Source organism: Citrus sinensis, chromosome 2, assembly GCF_022201045.2.
Source record: "Citrus sinensis cultivar Valencia sweet orange chromosome 2, DVS_A1.0, whole genome shotgun sequence".
NCBI classification, from domain to species: Eukaryota; Viridiplantae; Streptophyta; class Magnoliopsida; order Sapindales; family Rutaceae; genus Citrus; species Citrus sinensis.
This window is the reverse complement of record NC_068557.1, coordinates 12464802-12471899: the sequence shown is the minus strand read 5'-3', so window position 1 is coordinate 12471899 and position 7098 is coordinate 12464802. Positions and strand designations below refer to the sequence as shown.

The 7098-nt window shown below is 35.3% G+C and overlaps 1 non-coding gene across 1 annotated transcript; it reads left to right on the top strand.

Moving 5' to 3' along the window:
• Positions 1-6508: 6508 nt before the first annotated feature.
• LOC112497423 (small nucleolar RNA R71) lies at positions 6509-6615 on the top strand. The gene has a single exon (XR_003064219.1). It is a non-coding gene; the product is annotated as a small nucleolar RNA R71 (small nucleolar RNA).
• Positions 6616-7098: the final 483 nt, after the last annotated feature.

Here is a 7098-nt window from a genome sequence, read left to right as displayed (position 1 = left end):
CAAGGAATCTCATTTGCTTGGTGTAAAAAGAATTTTTTGTTATTTGAGTGGAACCATAGATCTTAGTATTTGGTATCCTAGAGGAACTCATATAGATTTAACATGTTATTCGGATGTGGATTTTTCTGGCTACAAAGTCGATAGGAAAAGCACTAGTGGAACTTGTCATTTACTAGGTCATTCACCTGTTTCATGGTTTAGCAAGAAACAAAATTCTATTACACTTTCAACTACCGAGGCTGAATATATAGCTGCAAGGAGTTGTTGTACAAAGGCCCTATAGATGAAACAAACACTTAGAGATTATGACATTAATCTTGAACAAATTCCTATTAAGTGTGATAATACCAGCGCGATAAATCTTTCAACGAATCCCATTCAGCACTCTAGAACCAATCATTTAGAGATTAGACATCATTTCTTGAGAGATCATGTTCAAAAGGTGATATTCCATTAGAATTTATCTCTACGGAAAAACAACTTGCCGATATTTTTACAAAATCTCTTTGCGAAGAACAATTTTAAAAAATTCAGCATGAGCTTGGGATGATGAAATTTTCACATTAACATCTCTAATCATGTTATTGAGTCTATTAAAATTAATTGATTGATGATTGTTGATATTTATGAAGTCTTTAAGCATGATATTGGAGTGATGTGTTTGTTTTTCATTTTTAAATGTTTATATGAATTGATTGTTTAAATATATGTGAGTTCATGAATCATGCACTAAACTGGTTCTTAAAACATTTTGGATCAATTAAATGATCTTAAAATGTATTATTTGTTGGCCAAATATTAAATGTACGAAATCATAAATGAAATAAACGGATAATCGTTTCCCAATGAATGGAAAGCCCATTCAAAGTTACTCCTTTACCGTTAACGCCTACCCTTTAACCGCTCTCGATTATCTGCTCTCTGGAATTTACTCCCTCACCGTTTATAGAAAATGGCTCGCCATTTTCGTGCGATATAAAACTGTTCCAAGGGTTTCTTCTTCCTCTTCATTTACTCTTTTACCGTTTTCTCCATAAACGCGCAACCAAAGCTTTCTCTACCTTCAATCCTCCATTTTTCTCTATTTTCTTGCCAAATCACGCCTATAGAACCATTTCTAATCATCATTAGAACATTTTTACTGATTTAAAAACTCAAATCGAGCCCCAAATTCAAAAAACCTAAATCCAAACCCTAAAGGCAGCCGGACGGGTTTTATTATTTTGGACCGGATTTTTTCCCTTTCTCGACCAAGTTGAGCCTCAAACTCACTTCCTCTACTCTCTCTTAACCCTATAATTGATTCATTTTCCTCCATTTTCATCTTCCTCAATTTTTCTCCACTGTCTCAAAAATCAACATGGTAGACTCATCACTCGGAACCCTATACCACCACGGGAAACTTCCAAATTCAAAAGAGTTCACCTTCCCGCCGTCCCATTGATCAAGCGCTTCAAGGATCGCTTTATGGGCCGAAAGGTACTAGACTCTTACTATGTTAATATAGAAGATTTTAAAGAGTTAATTGTATGTGGTAAAAGTGTTAGGAATATGCTTCAACCTTAGGAGTCTGCTATTGATTTTGATGATCCAATTTATCCTAATTTAGTCCGTGTTTTCTATTCAAACATGAAAATTTTTGTAATTCAATTAGATAGGATAGTTACTCAAGTTGGGGGTATTTACATTGAGTTGGATGTTGAGACGTTAAACAACATTCTGGGAATTCAGAATGATGGTCATAAGATTTATACATCTAGGAAAGCTCTTTCCTTTTCCAGTTTTGCTCATCATCTTGGTGTTCAAAACATTTGTCGACGTCGGGATCTTACAGGTGACATTTGTGCTCTTCCTTTTCGATCCCAAGTATTGCCTCTCCAAGTTCGAATCCTTCATACTATTTTACAGCATATCATCACTCCTCGGAAGGGTCATTCGAATGAGGTAACAAGATTGGATGTTGGGTTATTAGATAGTCTCATTACGGGGCGACCTATTAACCTTGGCTATGTTGTTGTGCAGCACATGCTGAGTACTCCTGCGGTTAACCACCGCTTACTTCCTTATGGCAGTATCATTTCTAAGATACTGCGGCATTTTCAAGTGCCTCTTCGGGATGTTGTGTATACGGAGACCAAAAGGATTAGTCCGGAGGCTATGACTAGTATTGGATTTTCTAGAAAGAATGGTAAATGGATCAAGCTTTAAACTCCAAAAACCGGGATACTTTGGTTACTCCGAAGGATGATCGGATGCTTAATGACATTTATCCCCCTGACCAGTTTCTCGATTTTAGACCAGGAGCTCATCCTCCACCTCTACGTCGACGATCTGTCCCCTAGCCTCCAGCTGATTCTGATACTGAGGAGCAAGAGATAGATACTGACCTTCCCTCCGCTTCTGAGCTGCCTCCAGCACCCGAGCAGCCTTTCGCTCCTGAGCAGTCTTCAGTTCTCGAGTAGCCTTTTGCTTCCGTCCAGCCCCCAACTTCGGACAATTTGCTGCAGTTAGTTGATGATCTTCGCAGACTTTCTGAGCGACAGCAGCTGATTCTCGATAGATTGGACACTCTCTTCCGAGACTAACAACAACCACACTCTCAATTTCAAACTTTTCAGCAGTAGAGTATCGATCAGGAGCTTGAGCTCATCGCTGGACAGCGCACCTTCCTTTGTTGTTTTGGTTATGACCAGGGCAGTTCATCTTCGCAACCTTAGTTTCGTCCTTTGTCTTTTCGCACATACATTTCATATTATATCTATATGTGTGTTTTGATATTTATATTTTTTGTTTGGATTACATTATGATTTGTAGATGATTTTGATGATGAATTATTATATATGATTTTGACGATGGCTGATTATATGTGAGTGGATTGATGATTTGTTGGAGTTGTTGATTTGAGAAACTTGTTTCATCATATTTGGAAGTGTTTTAATATTGAATTGTATTTAAGGATTTGTTCAATTTCAAGGGGATACTCTGCCGAAATTTCTGCTCGCATAATAATAGGTAATCTCTTCATCAGTTTTGTGCTTTAAGTATTCTTTTTCAATCTTTTCTTTTTTATTATAAAGGGGGAGATTATGAATAATAGGTATAAAATTTGCTTATTGGTCAAAATTTTTAATTGGCCATACATTTAGGGGGAGCATAATATTGAAAGAAGCTTGTCATTATAAAAAATGGGGAGAATGCTAACATGTATATATTATTTATAATGATTTTAATGATAACAAACTCTGAATGTTTTTTATTAAAATGTTGGAGTTTTTTTAATATATATTTCATTAAAAAGTCGTATAATATTTTCCTAAAATATGAGAAATCATTAAACTTTAAACTGGGAAAACATCTTCTGCAAAATGATGATTAAAACTGTGATTCTGGAAACAAATGGTGAACCATTAATATTGAAACGGCTAGCCAATAAATTCTAGAGATAAGTATTTTCTTAAACTTGAACCGGTTAGTAAAAACGGACAACACAAGTGTGCATTAAAGGTTACTGAAATTAAACAGCTAACCGTTTATATCAAATGGTGAACCGATAATTTCCAAAATGGAAATAGGTACTAACCTATTTTGCGTGCTGCTGGAAATAACCAGCGAACAGTTAACTTCAAATGGCTAACGGATAATATCCAGAATGTGATTCCATGCTAACCTTTAACCGTTTAGCAAGAACAGATAGTAGAAATTTATTTTACAAGTCCCTGGAAATTAATGGCAAACCGATAGTGGCAAACGGTCAACTGCTTATTTGAATTTTAGCTCAACAGTCACTTGGACCAGTCAAAACAGTTAACCGTCTACTGTTAATGGCAATCCATTTTTGCGCAGAAAGTCAACAACGACTATATTTCAGCTCTAACTATAAATAAGCTCAATCAAATTCAAACAACAATTGATCACAACGTTTCCATTAAGCAAATTATTGAGCATACAACTTTCTTTGAGCTTTAAATTCTTGTATACATCTCATTTACTCACACTTTAGAATTTCATTTGTAATCAAACATATTGTGTGAGAGAGATTTATTGTGCAATCTTTTGAAAATCAAATTGAGAGGTTGTAAAGTGTTGAGATACACTTAGGTTAAGAGATTGGAGATAATCTCTTGTTGTAAAGGTTATTGACACCTTGGAAGTTAATTGTAAGAGTGATTGAAACCTTGGAGACTTACTTAGTGGAATCCTCAAGCCCAGTGAACTTGGAGGCGTGGACGTAGGCACGGTTAGCCGAACCACATAAAAATCAAGTGTTTGATCTCTCTTCCCTTACTCTTTTATTATTTTTCTTGATTAAATTTATTGTTTTTTGTTCTTATTAAGGCAATAGATTTAAATTGTTGTGTAGTTTGTTTTGCATAAGTTTTTATAACCCAATTCACCCCCATCTTGGGTTGCTTACATAGTATTTCACTAATCACTTCTGGCATGTTCGGATTTAGGTGCCTTTGTGGCTGTACTATCGGCTTATAACTCTCCTCTATTGGAATTTTGTGCATGCAAATTGAAGGGTTTATTCCTTTGATGTCGGCAATAGTCCATCATAGAGCAGTTTTGTGGTCCTTAAAAAGTGGAAGTAATTTTTCCTCTTCAAGATCTATCAAGGCAAGAGAAATAATTACTGGTAGTATAGAGTTATCATTTAAATAAGCATATCTTATTTAAGGTTTTGGTCGAGAAGCATAGCTTATTTAAATAAGCATATCTTACAACTTGGAGGTTCTTCTATTGAAGGTTTTGGTCGAGAAGGATTTCTACCAAACTCCTCGAATTCTGGCTTTTTCGAAAGTAAGTAGAATTGTTCCAAATACTGTGCATACTCCTAAATGCTTGTATTCGTAGATTGAGCAGTCCTAGAGTGAACGATACATCCTTCTAGTGAGTCATTATGCATTGTATAGTGAAAGCTCTTAATTATCTCTTTATCAGTGGTGTCTATTTGAGGCACGTGTCGATCTCATATGGATATTTCATTGCTTCAAACACATTGAAAGTGACTTGCTCATCTTGCACCCTAAGGATTAGTTTTCCTTCTTGGACATCAATAAGAGTTCTTTCCGTGGCCAAGAATGGTCGACCTAAAATGATTGGTATCTCCCGATCTTCAATTATATCCAAAATAATAAAATCTGTAGGAAATATAAACTTGTCAACCTTAACAAGTACGTCCTCAATCATGCCTCTCAGATACTTTATAGACCTATCTGCCAATTAAAAAGAAACAGTTGTTGCCTTTGGTTCACCAAGTCCTAATTTCCTGAAAATAAAGAGAGGCGTCAAATTAATACTTGCACCTAAATCACACAAAGCTTTATCAAAATAAGTATTTCCAATAGTGCATGGGATAGAAAAACTACCTGGATCTTTTAACTTTAGTGGCAATTTATTCTATAAAATTATAGTGGACTCTTCAATTAATAACATTGTTTCATGCTCTTCTAATTTCCTCTTGTTGGATAAAATATCTTTCATGAATTTAGGATAGCTCGACATTTGTTCTAATGCATCTACAAAAGGGATGTTAATATGCAACTTTTAAAAAACATCAAGAAATCTAGAAAACTGCCTATCTAATTTATTTTTTTGAAGACGCCGAGGAAGCGGGATTAGAGGGACATAGGCTTTGACTGGTACTGATTGTTGTGATTGTGGAACTTATCCACTTGCTATCTCGGATGTTCAAGTGGCATCCTTAATTTGCTCCATGTTATCTTTTTTAGCTTCTTTCACTTCTTTTGGCGGATCTTCAAGTTGTTTACCACTTCGAAGCATAATTGCATTCATTTGTTCCTTTGGATTTGTCTCGGTGTTGTTTGGTAGAGAGCCTTACGGTCTGTTGGATAGTAAATTTACAATCTAGCCCATTTGCACCTCGAGGTTCTGGATTGATATAGCTTGATTTTGGAAAGTTGTCTCTGTCTTGGTCATAAATTGAGACATATTTGTTGTAAGCTGGGTAAAAGCATTTTCTAAATTTGATTTCTTCTCTTGTGATTGGAACCTTGGAGGTGGCTTTAATGTATTTTGAGTGTTGTTCCATGAAAATTTTGGGTGGTTTCTCCAGCCCGAATTATAAGTATTAGAATATGGATTATTTTGTTACCTCTAGAAGTTCGACACATAATGAGCTTATGCAGCAGATGATAATGCAAACGGATTTCCAACTTGGCAGTTGACACTAGTATGATTCCCTCCATATAATTCACACACTTGAGTTTGAATATCACTGACATTTAGATGCTCCAGCTTATTAGATAAAGCAGTCATCTAGGTAGATAAAGCAGCGACAACATCAATATTATGGGCTCTTACAACTTTCCTTGGCATTGATCGCTCTGAAGACCGCTAGTAATTGTTAAAGGCCATCTCTTCCAATAATTCATAACCTGCATTTGGTGTTTTTCCCATTAACATTCCTCCTGCTGCAGCATCAATCATTGTTCTAGTATTGGATCCCAAACCATTGTAAAATGTCTGTACCTGAAGCCAAACTGGTAGACCATGATGTGGGCATTTTCTTACTAGGTCTTTGTATCTCTCCCATGCTTCATATAATGACTCCATCTCGAATTAAGCAAAGGTTGTGATGTCATTCCTCAACTTGGTTATTTTTGTTAGAGGAAAGTACTTTGCTAAAACCTGCTGTGCTAAACCAACCCATGTAGTGATTGTTCTAGCAGGGAGTGAGTTCAACCACTCTTTTGCTTTATCCCTCAGTGAGAATAGAAAAAGCATTAGCCTGATAGCATTGTTTGAAACACCATTTTCCTTAAATGTGTCACAAATTTTCAAGAAATTTGCAATATGAGCATTTGGATCATCATTCGGCTGTTAACATATATGTTTTCATAATGTTGATTTTGATGATAATAAGCAAGATTAAGAATGATTAATCTTTTAAGCTCAAATTATTTTTCATACATTTTAAATAAATCACTATTTTCACATTATAAAGGTTTTATATTTAATAGAAAAATGATTTTATGAAATTGGTTATTTTTCAAGTTCATGGTCTAATTGAAAGAGCTTTAAAAACTTTGAAATCAACGGGTATTGCTTGAAATTCTAGAGAAGGACTTATTTGAA